Genomic DNA, 19082 nt, shown 5'->3' with positions numbered 1-19082 from the left:
CCCTGATGGTGGTGAGCTATGTAAGTAGCTACAGCTGCCCTGGGTCAGACTGACAGAGGCGAGGCTGCCATACAATGGCCATACAAACTCTGACCACCACCAGCAGGCAATGCAGGTGAAGTGTCTTGCCCAAGGACACAACGACAGAGACAGTCAGAGCAGGGGATCAAATCGGCAACCCGCCAATTGCAAGACGAACCCCCTAACCTCTGTGCCACAGTCACCTCGGCTCTCCGCAGCCTCTCTGGTTTGCCTGTTTCTGTTAGAATGTGTGCTTAGACCACATCTGTAAAATGAACTGTGCCGATCTGAATCACAATGAAAAGTATTACAGCTCTGCGCGTGAGCATCATAGACATCATATATGTAGACGCTTCGTTGGGCACGGGTTCGTACATCAACGTCACCGCATCGCATTCAATCGCAGAGGGGATGGTTCCACCTCTGCCCGAAGCCGCAGAGGGGATAGTTCTGCCTCTGTTCAGGTTCCAAGAGGGGGTCCAGGAGGACCCACCTCTGTTCAATTCCCAAGAGGGGGTCCAGGAGGACCCGCCTCCGTTCAAGTTCCAAGAGGGGCCTCGTCGGGGCCGTCCACCACAGCACCCGCCTCTGACCTTCCTGTTCGGCCGGAGCCGCCGACTGCGAGCTCCGAGCTGCTTGACTTTGCCTTGTCGGGGTCGTCCACCACGGCGCCCGCCTCTGACTTTCCTGTTCGGCCAGAGCCGCCAATTGCGGACTCTGAGCCGCTTGACTCTGCCTCACCATGGTCGACCTCCACGACGTTCGTCTCAGACTTTTTTGTTTGGCGGTCCCCACACCTTCTGACACTGCCTCGTCGTGGTTGTCCTCCACGACGCTCGCCTGGGACTTTCCTGTCCGGTCAGATCCGCCGACTATGGCATCTGTGCCGACAGGTTCTGCCTCGTCTGGGTCACCCTCCCCGAGGTTTTAGTCAGGTGATGCTGCTCTGCCGCTTGCCTCGACCAGGAAGACCTCCACGAGGACTATTTAGGCCTAGCAGCCATTTTTTTCCTGTGCCCTTAAGGCCAGTGCCTTCTGTTTATTTTGTTTTAGCTCGGCCTTAGTTTTGAGTTATGTAGTATTCCTCAGTTTAGAATTATTTAGGGGGTTCTTTGTTTCCTTAGAGTTCTTAGTCTCTGTTTTGCTTTTGTCTTCCCTGCTCTGTTTTAGGATTCTAGATTTTGCCTTAGTTTTCTAGCTTTGCTTTTGCTTTCTTATTTTGGCTTAGTTCTCTAGTTTTTACATTAGTAGACTTGTTCCTGCCCTAGTTTCCTTGTTTTGCTTTATTTTCTAGTTTTGCCTTGGTCCTATAGTTTCACTTTAGTGTTGGGTTCCTTTCCCAGTTTCCTAGTGTGATTTAGATTTTCTAGTTTTTACTTTAGTTCTTCTTTTGTGTTATCCCTGCCCTAGTTTTCTAGTTTTGCTTTTGTTTTCTAGTTCTTGGTTTGATTCTTATTTTTGTGTTGCGCCTTATGGGTTTCTGCTCTCCTTAGTTTCCTGTGCCCCTTTAGGTCCCAGCGCTCCTTAGCTTCCAGCGCTCGTTTAGGTTTCTGAACCCCTGGTTTTGAGCTTTTCTCACCCCTTAGTTTGTCTGGTTTGAGCCTCCTTTGTTCTTGTTTGGGCTCCTAGTTCCTCTGTCCTCTGGCGTGTTTAGACGCCCTCCGTTCCCTAGAATTCTGGACTTATCTGTTCCTGGCGTATTAGATGCCCTCCGTTTCCCTGGCGTTTTAGTTTCCTTGGTTCCCCGGCGTATTAGGGTGCCCTCTAGTTCCTGGTGTTTAGATTTTTCTTGGTTCCCTGGCATGTTAGAACGCCCTTTGTATCCTGATTTTTAGATTTCTGGGTTCTCTTGGCGTGTTAGCACGCCCGCTGTCCCATGGTATGTAGTTTTTTTTTATTCTTGCCGTGTTTGAATGGCCTCAGGTTCCTGAAATTATAGTTTTCTTTGTTTTGGTGTTTTAGGTTTTCCCATATTCCTTTAGCCCCAGTATTTTCCCTCACGCCCCGGTGTTACCCTCACGCCATGGCGCTCTTTCCCCTCACGCCCCGGCGTTCCTCTTACGCCCCGGCGTATCCCTCATGCCCCGGCGTCCTCTTCCCTCTGGCGTTGTCGTACCTTTGTTCCTTCCCACTGGCGTCGTCAAACACCTGCTCTTCCCTCTGGTTTTGTCGTACGCCTGTTCTTCCCTCTGGCATTGTTGTACGTGTAACCCGGGTGTAAATCTCAGTGATCAAGCCTGTGTAAAATTCAACTTCCATCCCCTCACTACTTCATAGCCAATCACTGTCAAGTATCACGGTCACATGTACTTCCACAGCCTATCAGCTAGGTATATTAGCTGGAGTAAGGAAGTAGGAAAGTTAGGACATGTTGGGAGAAGCGGGGCTGCAGGAGCTAACTACTTTGCCAGGATAAGATGGGGAGAAAAACCTGTGTGAGACATAAACTTTGGAATTGGCCAGGTTTGATGGCGAGCTGAAGATCCAGGCCTAGAGCCCAAGAAAGATTGCACTTTTGTGTGCGTGAAGACTTGTTGATCTCCTGCCAGGCTGGTAGGAGGCTCCTTGCAGCCAACAAACAATTCTGTTCTACCCTGATCTGACTTGCATCAGTCAGGACCTGCACTGCACCAAGCACTTTAAAAGAACTTGCTTGGGACCTTTAACCAACCCCAGCTTGGGGTGAATGAACTGAAGGGTGTAGGCTCATTAATTGTAGAATTGATTAATGTTTTTTTTTTCTGTTTATTTGTTTTTTTTCTTTTGCGCATTTTATATGGCCATTTGAATGTTTCACTGTTGTAAATATGTATATAACTTTCTACACTATAAATACAAAGGCACTCGCAACTGCAACCTTCCAGTCTGTCTGCTCCTTCATGAGTCAAATCTAGTTTCTGATCCAACTAGCCTATTGACCCGATTGGTCACTACCCACTTGCATTGATTTAAAATGTACTATATTATATTTACAAATATGCTACATTAATTTATGGCGAGCCAGCCAGGAGGAGTTTGTACAGAGCTAAAGTATTGCAGTTTGCTATTTTGTTGCTACTATGGACGTCTTTGTGAAATACGGGGTTAAAATACCTAATGCAGTGTTGATTAAATATGCGACGACCACAGAAACTGATAATGAAGTGGCTGATTTTCTAACAGGTTACGGATTAATGGAAAAGTCTGAAATTAAAACTGATTCTGTCTCAGATTTTCATAACTGCATAATTTTTGAGTTTGCGTCAGGGAGTGCGTTAGAGGGGTTGCGTGAAATCTTGCTGTACGTGTATATTTGTCAAACCAAAGTTACTTATGAAATCGAAGAACTGTCAGTGGTTTGCTCTGAGTTAGAAACTAAAATAAAAACTCAAACTTACCTGAATGAAATGAAACACATGGCTAAGCTTACAGGTCAGAATTACACAGATGTCCTCAAGAGTGTAGTGTCTCTACTGGGCCAGTCCATTACTGAACTTTGTCCAGCACCTTCTTTCTTGAAGACACCTCCAGATGAAGATGATTTGGCTATGGCTGCTTCAAGTACATCACAGATGGCAACCAAGGGTGCGATTCATCTCAAACCAAAAGATGTAACTGCAGATGATGGGGAGCTACCACACGTCCAACCTGATCCTACAGCCCACTACACATCACGACCTTCCGGACCCTTGCCAGCTATGTCTTTCTCAGATATCAACCCACCTGGAGTGCCGAGGTATGTGGTTGAGCATATCATGAAAAGTGATGATAATGCAATGCACATGTCCTCATTAAAACTTAAATAATTTTCTGGTCGAACTCCGAGACCACAACATGAAATGGATTATGAAGCTTGCCGATCTGGCGTTGACCTTCTGTTAAAGGATCCTGCCGTGTCGGAACTACACCGTTCTAGAAGGATATTTGACAGTCTACTACCACCAGCTGCAGACATGGTTAAACATCTTCAACCAGATGCACCTCCTTCAAGTTACCTCAAAATCCTTGACTCTGCCTATGGAACAGTCCAAGATGGTGATGAACTGTATGCAAAATCTATGGAGCAGTTTCAAGACGCAGGTGAAAAACCATCAGTTTATTTACAACGCCTGCAAGTGACTCTGAACCATGCTGTACGGAGGGGTGGAGTATCGGTTGCTGATTTTGAAAAACATTAGCTGAATCAATTCTGTCGTGGTTGTTGGGATAACACCTTAATCTCTGAGCTCCAACTTAAGCAACGCAAGTCAAAACCACCATCTTTTGCTGAACTGTTGTTGTTGTTAAGAACAGAAGAAGACAGAGAAGCTGCTAAAGCTCAGCGTATGAAACAGCACCTTGGTTCCAGTAAATCCAGAGCTAGTGTGCATTCACATCATGCTTATGCATCAGTTGAAGAAAAAAGTGCTTATGATGATTTGACTATCATCACCCAACAACTTGCCAAGCAGTTAGCTGATGTACAGCAACAGTTGGTTGCTCTTACAACTGCTCAGTCTGGCCAGAAACAGTCTGTTTTTCCAAAATCTATGCGTGTTGCCAAGTTCAGTCAGCCCCCACAGACTAGTAAATGTGCATTTCAACCCTCTCATAAAAATGCAAATTTACCACCCAAGCCAGGTTACTGCTACAACTGCGGGGAAGATGGACATATAAAACCTAAGTGTGACAATCCTCCTAATCCTTCACTAGTTGCTGCTAAGAAGAAACAATTAATGGAAAAGCAGAAGAAGTGGCAGAAAATGAACTTTCATAGTGCCCTGTCGTTAAACTGAGACAGGTTCTCGTTGAGGGACAAACGGAACCTGTAGAGGACCAGCAAAGTCCCACAAAGCAGACACCGATAACATGCACCAATATGTGTCATGTAATTTCTGAGGCTACAGAATTACCACGAGGGTTGATTGGCTCAAAATGTACTGGTCAAGTAACAATAGCTGGTAAGCAAGTTCAATGTCTGTTAAGCCGGGCGTACACTGTACGAGTTTTTCAGTCATGGTACTTATATACATCTCAAACTGTGCGACGGAACCGCAGGGTTTAAAAAGTTCACCGCTCACGATCTGTGCTGCGCGACGCTCGGACGAGACCGGACTGCTCACACTGTACGTCGTGTCCCCTCTGGGACCGCTCGCTGTGGTGGCAGAGGCAGGCGAGCGACGGTAGGTGACAGGGACACAGAGCAGGGGTTCGAGCCCAGCTCTGGCGAGGCCCGCAGGAGGCACCGGGCGTCGGGGGAACAGAGGAGAGACAGAGGAGAGAATAGACGCATCGGCGGCCACGCGGCACAGCAGGTCGCCTGGCCCGCACCCCCCCCCCCCCAAGCAAGCGGAGGAGTGCCGAAACAGGCGGCCAGCGCGTTGCGCGGACCGCGGAGGAGTGCCGAAACGCGCGGACCGCGGAGGAGTGCCGAAACAGGCGGCCAGCGCGTTGCGCGGACCGGACGGCTCGCCCTCCCCAACACCAGCCGGAGGTTGCTTCAGGGACGCCCGCTTCCCTCCCTCCGCTGGCGGGGACGGAGAGGAGGGGAGGGCGCCCCCTCGTAGCTCTGCTTGAACAGCAGGATGCGCTCACGAAAACCTCACGACAGCCGACTGAATCTCAAACATGTTTGATTTTCACCGATCGTCCGATTCCTGATCGGGAGGTAGTCGTGAGAAGCCAGTCCCCCCTCCTCCCCCCCTCTACGATCAAGCTGAAATTCGGCCCGATTCAAAAAATGCTCGCACGACTGAAGAATCGGCCCGAAAAGGGGGAAAACTCGTCCAGTGTACGCCCGGCTTTAGATACAGGATCACAAGTTACCACAATACCAGTTTCATTTTACAATCAGTATTTTTCTCATCAACCTGTGAAACCATTAAATGATCTGTTACAAGTAGAGGGAGCTGCAGGCCAAGCTGTCCCATACTTGGGTTATATAGAAATGACAGTAGTTTTTCCTAAGGAGTTTATTGGCACAGATTTGGATGTTTGTACACTGGCACTTGTGGTTCCAGATGTTAAAAGTGGAACTCAGTCCCAAGTTCTGATTGGAATGAACACTCTTGATTCATTATATGACAAACGCCTGAAAGATGAAAGTGTTAGCTTTAGACCAGCCAAGCATGGCTATAAAGCAGTTCTCCAGCTTCTTCAGTTACGTCACCAGCAGACCCAAGAGCCCAATGTATGTGATGTAGCACTTGACAGTCAGGCACCTGATGTTTTTCCAGCAGGCCATACCATGGTTCTGGAAGGCTATGCCTGTACCAGTTTGCTGCCAGTTAGCAGTTGGGCATTAGTTGAGCAGCCATCCACTTCCTTGCTGGGAAGATTGTGTGTGAAAAATTGTCTGGTGTCATTGCCTAATCATACACTTCATAAGATCCCAGTGGTTATCACAAATGAGTCAAAACAGAGCATAATATTGTCACCACCTGCTATTATTGCAGAAGTCACAGTATCACCACAGCTTCTGGCTGAGGTTTCCTGCTGTAAGGCACAGCTCAGGAACACTGACAAAGTTGATCTCCAGTTTGAATTTGGAAATTCTCCGATTCCTCCTGATTGGAAAGAACGAGTTATTGCTAAGCTCAAAGAGATACCAGAAGTGTTTTCCCATCATGACCTTGACTTTGGATGTACTGACCGGGTGAAGCATCACATCCATCTTCATGATGAGACTCCATTTAAACATCGTGCTCGCCCTATCCATCCAAATGATATTGAGGCTGTTCGCAATCATTTGCGAGATCTTCTGGAGACAGAAGTAATAAGAGAATCAGAGTCACCATTCTCGTCACCGATTGTAGTCGTTCGGAAGAAGAATGGGGATGTCCGGCTTTGTATAGATTATAGAAAGTTGAACCTACAAACGGTAAAGGATGCTTATGCATTACCAAATTTGGAAGAGTCATTTTCAGCTCTCACTGGTTCACGTTGGTTCAGTGTTCTTGATCTGAAGTCAGGATACTATCAGATAGAAATGGAAGAAGGTGATGAGCTCAAAACTGCATTTGTGACCCCACTTGGGTTTTGGGAATTCAATAGAATGCCCCAAGGTGTGACTAATGCACCCAGTACTTTCCAGCGTCTTATGGAGAAGTGCATGGGTGACTTGCATTTAAAAGAAGTTTTGGTCTTCTTGGATGATTTGATTATCTTCTCTGACACCCTAGAAGAACATGAGAGTAGGTTGATAAGAGTGTTGCATCAACTCAGAGATTATGGTCTTAAATTATCACCACAGAAATGTAAGTTTTTTCAAACTTCTGTGTGTTATTTAGGCCACATAGTTTCTGAATATGGAGTTGAAACAGATCCAGAAAAGATTAGTGCCTTAAAATCCTGGCCAGTTCCTCAAACTTTAAAAGAACTGCGATCATTTCTTGGCTTTGCAGGGTATTACCGCAGGTTCATTAATGGCTACGCTGCTATTGCTAAACCTTTAAATGACCTGACAAAAGGGTACCCTCCTGCCCGCAAGCGCGACAGCAAAGCAACCATCACAATGAAAAGCCATGATGCAAAGAAACCTTTTAAAGAAAAGTGGACTGCACAGTGTAAATCTGCTTTTGATATGTTGATTGACAGGTTGACGACAGCCCCAGTACTGGGTTTTGCCAACCCAAGTCAACCTTACATTCTGCATACAGACGCCAGCACCATTGGCCTTGGAGCTGCTCTCTATCAAGAACAAGAGGGGAAGCTACGAGTTATAGCATATGCTAGCCGCGGGTTGTCTGCCAGTGAAACAAGGTATCCAGCCCATAAATTGGAATTTTTAGCTTTAAAATGGAGCGTTACTGAAAAATTCCATGACTATCTCTATGGCTCCAGTTTCACTGTTGTTACCGATAACAATCCGCTAACATATATCTTGACCTCTGCTAAACTTGATGCTGCTAGTCATCGGTGGCTTGCCGCATTGTCTACATATGACTTTAAATTGCAGTACCGTGCGGGCAGCCAAAACAGAGATGCTGATGCCCTATCCAGGAGACCACACTCCCAGACATCTGATCCACAGAGAGAATGGGCTATGGTGCAACAGTTCATCACAGCACATATGAATGAAGCAGAGGATGCTGCAGAACTCACCCCAGATGTGGTCAGAGCCATATCTTACAGCTGCCTGCTGAGAGGCCAAAATCCTGATGGTCCTTTGGAGCAAAGCATTACTCTGGTCGAAACGATGAGTATGACCCCTACAGTTCTTCCTGATTTGTACATTGATGAGTCCCAAGGGTTGCCAGTGCTTCCATCACTGTCCCTTCATGACATCAGGGAGAAACAGAGAGCTGATCCTGTTTTGAGAGAAGTTATTCATCAGCTTGAAACAGGAGAGAAAATACCTCCAACTGCCAGGGCTGAGCTTCCTGACCTTCCTCTGGTGATGAGAGAATGGAATCGCCTTGAACTAAAAGATGACATTCTATATAGAAGAAGGCAGGATGGTGAGGTCCTATCATTTCAGCTTGTGTTGCCAGCGGGATGTCGTTCTGTTGTCCTTTCAAGCCTTCATGATGATATGGGACACATGGGGATTGAAAGAACACTTGACCTTGTAAGATCTAGATTTTTCTGGCCACGCATGTCTGTAGATGTTGAAACCAAGATTAAAACCTGCAATCGCTGCATTCGCCGGAAAGCTTTGCCAGAACGAGCTGCACCATTGGTGAATATTCAGACCAGTCGGCCACTAGAGCTTCTTTGCATGGATTATCTATCAATTGAACCTGATAAAAGCAACACTAAAAACATCCTTGTCCTCACAGACCATTTCACTAAGTATGCTATGGCTTTTCCAACAGCCAATCAAAAGGCAAAAACCGTTGCAAAATGTCTGTGGGAGAATTTTGTTGTGCATTATGGATTTCCTGAGCGCCTGCACATGGACCAAGGGCCTGATTTCGAGTCTCACCTCATTAAAGAGCTCTGCAACATTGCTGGCATTAAAAAGTCTCACACCACGCCATACCATCCCCGTGGGAACCTTGTCGAGAGGTTCAATAGGACTTTGCTCAGCATGTTGGGTACATTGGAGCCAGAGCAGAAAACTAGGTGGAAAGAGTATGCCAAGCCACTTGTTCATGCATATAATTGCACTCGAAATGAGGTTACAGGTTTTACTCCATATGAGTTGATGTTTGGTCGCTGTCCAAGACTTCCTGTTGACATAGCCTTCAACTTACCTGTCAGAGATTTATCATCTCAATCACACTCTCAATATGTGCAGAACTTACGTTCTCGGCTAAAGGAAAGTTTTCAGCTAGTTAACAAAAATGCAGAAAAGATGGCAAGAAGAAACAAGATCCGTTTTGATCAAAGAGTGAAACCAGCCAGTCTTGCAGAAGGTGATCGAGTATTGTTCAGAAATGTGAGGCTCAGAGGCAAGCATAAACTGGAGGACAAGTGGGAGACAAACATCTATGTAGTGATTGGTCGTGTGGGTGATCTCCCTGTGTATATTGTAAGGCCAGAAATGGATCCCTCTGGAGGGACCCGAACTCTGCACCGTGACCTTCTACTCCCTTGTGGATTTCTTCCTCAGGCCGAAGTTGACCAGCCAGTTTCCACACCTGCTCGTAGGCCTCAGACCCGCAGCCTCCAGGAACCAGTGGAAGAACTGGAGGGGAGCCCAGATGAGGAGGATGAGGAGTGGAGTTTACCTGGGTTTTCAGTTTTGCCAACTGTGAAGGTCAGTGTTGAGGGTACAATCCCTACCCAGCCCATGAACAGAGTTCCAGTTCCTGAGACGGAAAGAAAGAATCCCTCACTGGATGTGGATAAGTCGTCTCTACTGTCGGATGCTGTGGATCCATATCCAGCCCTGGAAAAAGCTCCTTCAGAAGAAGATCAAATAGACCCAGAAATTTCACCTGAGCCTAAACATGTTCCTGAGCTGAGCCCATCTGAAGATTTGGAGTCCCATGGCCTGGTAGAGACATTACCAACCTTGACCATATCCTCACCACATTCCACTGAAGCACCTATACCTGCTTCACAGGCTAGTGATAGTATAGAAACTGAACAGCCAATTCGTCGGTCTAGTCGACAGCCACAGCCAATCAAGCGTCTTCAATATGCTGCTTTAGGCAACCCATTAATCTCTGTAGTGCAAACTCTTTTGCATAGTTTAGCTACTGCTTATGGTGATATGTTCACAGAGCCTGTCTTGGATGCTCCTGTATGTTCTAGTGTCCAGATAATTTAGCATGCACCGGCGTTGCATGTATTTAAGGGGGGAGGGTGTAACCCGGGTGTAAATCTCAGTGATCAAGCCTGTGTAAAATTCAACTTCCATCCCCTCACTACTTCATAGCCAATCACTGTCAAGTATCACGGTCACATGTACTTCCACAGCCTATCAGCTAGGTATATTAGCTGGAGTAAGGAAGTAGGAAAGTTAGGACATGTTGGGAGAAGCGGGGCTGCAGGAGCTAACTACTTTGCCAGGATAAGATGGGGAGAAAAACCTGTGTGAGACATAAACTTAGGAATTGGCCAGGTTTGATGGCGAGCTGAAGATCCAGGCCTAGAGCCCAAGAAAGATTGCACTTTTGTGTGCGTGAAGACTTGTTGATCTCCTGCCAGGCTGGTAGGAGGCTCCTTGCAGCCAACGAACAATTCTGTTCTACCCTGATCTGACTTGCGTCAGTCAGGACCTGCACTGCACCAAGCACTTTAAAAGAACTTGCTTGGGACCTTTAACCAACCCCAGCTTGGGGTGAATGAACTGAAGGGTGTAGGCTCATTAATTGTAGAATTGATTAATGTTTTTTTTTCTGTTTATTTTTTTTTTTTTTCTTTTGCGCATTTTATATGGCCATTTGAATGTTTCACTGTTGTAAATATGTATATAACTTTCTACACTATAAATACAAAGGCACTCGCAACTGCAACCTTCCAGTCTGTCTGCTCCTTCATGAGTCGAATCTAGTTTCTGATCCAACTAGCCTATTGACCCGATTGGTCACTACCCACTTGCATTGATTTAAAATGTACTATATTATATTTACAAATATGCTACATACGGCTGTTCTTCCTTCTGGCGTTGCTGTACGCCTGTTCCTTCCCTCTGGCGTTGTTGTATGCCTTTCCTCCTTCTAGCGTTGTTGTACGCCTGTTCCTTCCCTCTGGCATTGTTGTACGCCTGTTCCTTTCCTCTGGTGTTAGTACGCCTATTCTGCCAGTTTTTGTACTCTAGCATTGGTACCCCTGTTATCGGCCCTTTGTTGTTAGAAACCCCTTTTGTTTTGCTTTGGTTTTTTTCTCTTTGTTTTGTTGTGTCTTGGTTGGGTAGTTGTTGTTTTGAACCGTGCCTAGTGTTTCCCCGAAGAGCTGCTAAGTTGGCCTGCCTGCTTGAGAAACTGTGGACATTACTGCCTGTCGTGGGCTCTATGAACTCTTGCTCCAGACCGTCAGCTCCTGCCATTATCTGCACCCCTGTTCCTGTGTATTCCTGGCTCACTGATTACATCACCTGCCATCCCATCAAACCTGTCAATAAAACTTGTCAACTTTAGTCCTGTGTGTGTGGTTCTGGGTTCATCAAAGAAAAATCGTGACAGAGGGATATTTGTGAATCTTCCTCCATTTGCTGTGATTGGTTAATTTGTTAATTGCTTATTACCCATTGTTCACAAGGGGCATCATTGAATGAGTGTTATGTCCTCAGTTCTGGGTTGTGCTACAATGTCCTATATAGTCCCCCCATTTAAAAGAGAATTATTCCAAATTTTATATATCAATAGAACACAAAATAGTGTGTAGGAGCCAATTATTTTGTTATTAATTAAATTTGTATTTTTTGTGTATAATCTAGTTAAGATTATTTATTTTACTTTATTGTTTGATATTTGTTTTGAGATTATGTGTTGGTTAGGCTATTTAGTTTTCTTTGCTTCTGGTTAGTTATGAGCAATTTGGGTGGATTAAGTTTATTAATAGGCCGTCAGTGGTAGGACCAGCATGCATCTGGGTGGGCGTATGTTTTTTTTACCAGCGCAAGAGAAGCACGGAGGAAAATGTTTGTCAATTTGTGTTTGCTTGCTTGCAAAAGAGAAATAAACCACAAACTAAACGACTTTACCTGGAAAATAGATTTATTTTTGCCTGCGTAAATTACTCGTCCAAGGTGCATCTGTGGCCCTTGTGGATTTTTTGGAGATGTCAAAGCTGAGCCACAACATAGTGCCTTTTTATACATAGATGTTATTGATCTTTCAAGTTTTTTATTGACTTAATGTCAAATGTTTCACATTAACACTTGCCATCATATTACAAACAGTAAACATTTTCTCTAAAAAAATAATGAATGAATTCTGTTTTTGGACACGGAATGTAGTTTTTGTAAATCCAGCTTAAGGGTGAACAATAGAAAAACATGAATGGAGCTGATAGGAGATGTAAGGACATAATTTAACCAAGAACACAAGCACAAGACTCAAAGTCAAATATAAAGAAATGCAACAACATGGAAACCATCTAAAAATTAGGAGAGCAAGGAGAAGTGAACCAATTTGGTAAAACCCAAATGGTAAGAAAAACTGATTATGGCAAGACTTGTGGAATATAAAAAATGACAAGAAAAACGGTGAAAAACATGAATCCAAATGAACCAACAACTCTAAATCCTGACACCCATGTGATTATTCTGAACAAAGCAGATCAAAACTGTTGTTGAAACAGAGTGTCTGTAAATGTCCTTTGGTAGAAATATATCCCTGGTTGTGATGCATTATAAGTGTTTTGGTTGTGGCACAATATTTCAGTCTACTCTTCGTCTAAGTTCGGTTCTGATCTTGCAGTTTCTCCCCAGAATAGTTTGATGGAGAAGTTTGACTACAAAAATAATGTTTAGCTTCTGCTTTATGAACTGTGACAGTAGTTGACTTGTATGACTAGCAGCCAGTCACACCCAACATCTGGGAAGTTAGGAGACTTAAAGGACTTTAAAGAAGTACAAGTCTGTATTGTATAGGTGTGTTTGCACATTCTGAGACAAAAAGTTGATCATAGATATAATTTGCATCCTGAACAAACAGTTTCTCACCTCTGAGTGTGTCTGAGAGAAGTAGTGAGGTGTAAAGTCATTGTCGGACAAAATACTGTGGAAACGCGGTGAAGATTTAGTAAAAGGAGGAATTTGGTTTTTCCAGATCCTCTTTGTAAAAGTAGCCCCTTATTTTCTCTCATGTGAAGTTGCTTAATCACGTTTACTGCACATTTGGTTATTTCTGGTGTTTTTGTCTTTCATAAACTTTTCTTAGAAAGACCTAGAAAATACCTTTTTCTAAATAATCTCAATGTTTGATAGCTGAATATTAAATCTGCTCCAAAGTAGGGAATTGGAACGAGTCATTAGTTAAACGTCATCATGAGCAGGATTTTGTCATGGTGATAAAATAGTAAGAAATTGAAGACTTCGTTTTTCTCACAGTCAGAGCAACAGAGGATCAGAAGATTTCTCAAGTCTTGTAACATTTTGTAATCAATATTTCCTCTGTGTCTGTGTGCAGCAATGCATCTGCTTGTAAAAAAAGTCAGACTCTACCTTGAAACCTCTTTATGTTTGGAATCCACACGTTGTGCTGCACTGTCGCAAAATAGAGATTTGGACGAATGTCTGAAAGAACAGAACACACTTTGCATTTTGTTACAAGAGCCTGTTAGAGGGGGCAGAAACAATGAGTGCTTGCTAGATGTTTGTGTAGAAAAGAAATACTATAATCGTTGATTAAATTTATAACTTGGATAGATTCACTGAAACATCCATAAAAATATGTAGCTCTAACAAATTACAATGGGAGGGATTTCACAGGTGCAGACCTTGAACATTCACCTGCTTTTTGAGAGACAGCAGGGAGGAAAAGATAGATCTGGTTTGGATTACAACTTGCTGTTCTAGCCCTAAACTTGTTAAACTTTTACTAAATGTACACATTAATACAGTATATTGTCCTAAAGGATAATATACAACAGCGCCTTGGTTCTAAAAAACCTTTCAATGATTGTTGGACGCTTGAAAATATCCCTTTGACCGATGTTGATGTAAACACTTTTGCAGAGAGAATAAACTGCGGTGTCTGAAGTATACTGTTGATAAAATTCAAACAATTTAACTTATTTATTTTGGTGAAGATTCATCATCAATCTCAAAAAAGGTTAAAAAAGTAAAACTGGACTTCAATTCTGAAGTTTAAGACGTTTTACTTCCCATCCAGGAAGCTTAATTCAAATTGTCTGGAGTAATGTTGAGATCCAAGCTTTATAGACCTGTGTGCGAGGCCTCGTTAGAGCTTGGATTCACATGTAGATTATCCTGGAACTAATCGCCCCTCACAATGGAGAGTCATTAGGAAAGCAAAACATCTTCAGCTTCAGAATAGAAGTCCAGATTTTTTATTTTTTAGCCTTTTTTGGAATTTAAAAAGATTATTTTTTCACTCCATATATCTCCATTCAAGGGTTCCTGGTATGAAAATCTACTGCGTACCTTTCAGGGCCTTTGAAAAGTCCATGGAGTAGAAAGACACCTTATAGCAGCGGTGACCAAAGTGATGCCTGGATGCCATTTGCAGCCCCTGGACTGATTTTTGTACAGCTACTTTTACCCAAAAGCAGAGTTTGGTCCAACCACATCTGCTTTTAATAATTTATTGAACTGGAATTTTATTTTGTGTTCATATTCTTATTTTATTTAAATTGTCTTTTCCAAAAGTTACTCAGATGCAACAACTACTAAACAGATCACTGTTATGTCAAAAACATATCTTGCAAAAATTGTTAGTCATCTCAGAAAACATGTCATTGTCTGCAAACTACATCTAAATTCAGGCTGCTTTTGAGCAAACACTGTACAAAAAACACTTTGTGTGATTATCTTGATAAGAAATCAGCAACAGAGACGTCAGGGACCACAAGATGCTCTGACATCCTCTTTCACAGAAGAAGGAAGGATAACTGCAATAGTCTGCTTTTATATGACTGTCACTTTTAAACAGAGGAGACGGTTATTTGATCTCCTGCTGACTGACTCACTGATTACCTGAGTTAACACAAGATGTTATTTTGCAGATTAATTTGGTAAAACAATATTACAGAATTTGACTTTTAAAACTAAAAAATATTTTAGCGTTCTCTGCTAAATCTTTCTGGTAAAATAAACTATGGTCGTTTCGATAAGTTTCTACTTAAAGAAACAACTGACACGGATTTAATTGATCCTTTTTCCAGTCCTAGAGATGAAGGAGGAATTTGTGAGTCTGATGTCTGAGAACATGCTGAGAGTCAACATGTTACTGAGCGTCTTCTTTCTTCCAGGTGAGCTGGTTGTTCACTTCCTTTCATTTGGAGACGACACATGAATAATACCTAGTTTTAAATAGTTGATTCTGATATTGTTTAAAGCCTTTACATGCAAGTTGCAGCTAAACTAAAGTTTGTTGATCATGAATTTTTTCTCAGAAAAATTTACCCCACAATATGTTCAATGTTTTTCTTTTATTTACAGGTGTTTTAGGTGATTGTGGTAGCATTAGCGGACTCTTCTCCATCACCATACCAAATAAGATTGAAGCATTGAGTGGATCATGTTTGCTAGTTCCATGTAGCTTTAGAGCTGAGAAAGGAAGCACTGAATGTAAAAAAGAAACCCGTGGAGCATGGATTCCAAGTAACAAAGATATTTTTAACATCAATCAAGGGGTTAACACAAATCTAGTAGAAATAACTGGAAACCTGAGACAAAGAAACTGCACCACTGTGTTTTCTGACATAAACAAGAGTCAAGAAGACAAATACTTCTTCAGAATTGAGAACAGCGACTACAAGGGAACAGCTTGTTCTAATCCTCTTCAAATAACAGTTCAAGGTAAGCCTTTATTCCCCGACACCAACATTAAAGGATTATTTTTGTTTTTACATGCAACAAGGTATTTTACTTAATTATGAGCACTTTATTTTTTTCACCATATTACCATAAGTATTCGTTAAGAATGTGATGTTTTGCAGTTTGTATTCTAAAATAATTTCAAATAGTATTTATTGTGTTTTTGTTTGTGTGTCAATATGAACCCCCAGATTCTCCTTGGGGTCCCAGCATTAACATCCCTGCTGACCTGAAGGAGCATCAGTCTGTCACTATCAGCTGCTCAGCTTTGACTCCCTGTCCACACTCACCTCCTGAACTCACCTGGAATCTCCAACAAGACTCTCACAGACAAACAGAGAAAAACACAGAGGGAACCTTTACAACTAAAATCCAGGAGACCATCACTCTGTCAGACACACATGATGGATACAACATCAGCTGTTCTGCCACATATCCTGTGAATGGAGGAAGCAAGACAGCAGAGACAGAAGTGACTCTCAGTGTTTCATGTAAGTGATACTGTCAGCACGTCATGGTTCAGCTGTTTCTGATCAGTAAAGTTAATGTGTGTCCCATTTTCCTCAGATGCTCCTAAAGACACCTCAGCATCCATCAGTCCATCAGGTTTGGTGTCAGCAGGTAGCTGGGTGGAGCTGAGCTGCTCCAGCAGAGCCAAGCCTCCTGCCAGCTTCACCTGGTTCAGGAACAGCAAACTTGGAGCCAGAAAAGTAGCTTTGGGGTATTTTTACAGCTTTAGTGTGACTGAAGGAGGAGAGTATTACTGTGTGGCTACAAATGATCTGGGTCAAGAGGGATCATCTATGATCTTTGTTACTATAGAAGGTAATTAATAACTGGTATTCAGAAATGAAATGTCAAAGCTATGTTATTTTGTAATAACCTTTCAAATTAAATAAATACACAAATAACAATAAATAAATAACAATTATTCATGTTAGCTGGTTAAAGCTGAACTGCTCCAGCAGAGCCAAGCCTCCTGCCAGCTTCACCTGGTTCAGGAACAGCAAACATGGAGTCATTAATGTATCTGTGGGGCAGGTTTATAGATTCCAGACAAATATAAAATATTTTACTGTTTAGCAGCAAAACTTCTTGAAAATCTGACACCATGATAATTTGGAGGTTTTTACTTCCCGCTAATGGGTGGTTTTTCTTCCCACTGTCACTTCATGCTTGCTCAGTATGAGGGATTGCTGCAAAGCCATGGACAATGCAGACGACTCTCCCTGTTGCTCTACGCTTCTCCAGGAGTGAATGCTGCTTGTCGGGACTTTGAAGCAATCAACTGGTTCCCTTATATAGGAAATTTTTGACCAATCTGTATAATATGACTGATTTTGACTTTGTAAAGTGCCTTGAGATGACATGTTTCATGAATTGGCGCTATATAAATAAAATTTAATTGAATTGAATTAAAGGTAAACAAAAACAACCAGATCTGATTTTTTTGATCGGTTGTTCTGTTTCAGATCCTTCAAAGATTTTCATCGTTTAGCGCTAAATAAGATGTTTGATTTAAAGAAATCTATATAATTCATTTAAATGTACTTAAATACACATGTATATTAAGGATAGTTAAATCATTCAAAGGGAACATTTCAAGTTTTTTTAACTAAATATTTTATGTTAAGACATCTGTTTTCTTTAAGGTTCTAGAGTTAGTGTCTGCATTACAGTGAAGATCCTGGGAATAGTAACACTCTGTGGTGCACTCATTATCTATGAAAGGTGAGGCAACATTTTCTATTAAATAATACTTTGCTTCTGTACATTCGTTATGTGGTGGTTTTAAATATGTGGTAATTTTAACCTGTTCTCGTTTATTTTTAGCTGGTTTAAGTTCTCCAATAAATTACCAAAGGTAAGTTTACCAAGCTAATATACAAATTTAAATCTGAACTTCATACTCCAGGCAGAGTTTATTTAAAGTAATGTTTTGACTTCATTTTCCTGAAATTTGTGGTTGTCGTGAAGAGTTTGGAAATATAATATGTGTTTAGATGAGGCTCGTTTGTCAGATTAAAAGCTCCTTTAAAAAAATAACCTTTAAAAGTAATTAACCACATAATATGCTTAGAAAAAAGATCAAAAACCATTTGATCATGATAAAATAGGTTTATATACACCAAGCCTCCATCTTGATAGTGTTTTGATGGTCCTCTTTTAGACAAAAAATGATTTGCTCTCAGGCGCGATTAACAAACATAAACAGACGTGGCGACATTTAGCAACAGTATCTCAGAACTAATGCCGACATAATCCCGGTTTGCTTATTTTACAAGTCGATTGTGAATTATGCCGGATCGAGCCTGAACGTCTGAAATGCCTTACAGTAAAGCTTCAGCTCAATGTGATCGAAGACCAACCAATATTAATTAAATATACCATTCTACAGCAAAGTTAACAACCTCATGTTTACTCATGTCAATCAACTCTGCGGTCCTATCACATCTGAGCCTCTGCAGCTTTAGTGTCCGCTTCCAGCGGTCATACTAATAAACACAAAACGCTTTTTTTTTTACTAACTAATTGAGCAAAAACGAGCATAAAAAAAACAAAATAACAACTGATACGCCAGCAAGACGTGAAAATATTTCATAGAAAATTTGTATGCAACCAGTGAGCTAATGATGTAAAAAAAAAAGCAAAAAATAAATCAAATAAGCAGGTTTTATACATTTTACTATGTCCACATTTGTATATTAAAAATATTTTATTGTTTTGATGTAATATTCAAGTCTTAAATGCCCTGTTTTCATTAGTTGTAAGTGTGGGAGATTATTTAACTATTGAACCTTAAGAAAGAAGACTCGGGGAGAAATCGTTCCTCTGCCATGTCAACAAGAACTTTAATTAGAACTCACACGTACAACGGGTATGAGCGAAAAGTTCTAAATTCATGATCTTGAACAGGCCTTTTATGGCCCAGAGATGTGTGTGTGTTGTAACAACAGTGTGTGTGTCTCCATTGGTGTGTATTGGTCTACTGACATTCAGCCTCTTGGCAGTCTGGACCCACTTCTGGGAATTTTTTATCTTAGAGTACAAAAACAGGCCTTTTAATTCCGCTACTTGACATATCTTGGAACATTACATTTAAACAAAGTTACTGCCTCTTTCCAGATGTTTCCTCTCTTGCTGAGAGCCAGGTCAGAATGACCTTAATGATGTTTAGCAAACTTCTACATAAGCAGAAAAGTCA

The sequence above is a fragment of the Fundulus heteroclitus genome, chromosome 21 (genome assembly GCF_011125445.2).
Source record: "Fundulus heteroclitus isolate FHET01 chromosome 21, MU-UCD_Fhet_4.1, whole genome shotgun sequence".
Lineage (NCBI taxonomy): Eukaryota > Metazoa > Chordata > Actinopteri > Cyprinodontiformes > Fundulidae > Fundulus > Fundulus heteroclitus.
Note: the sequence above shows the minus strand (reverse complement) of the source record.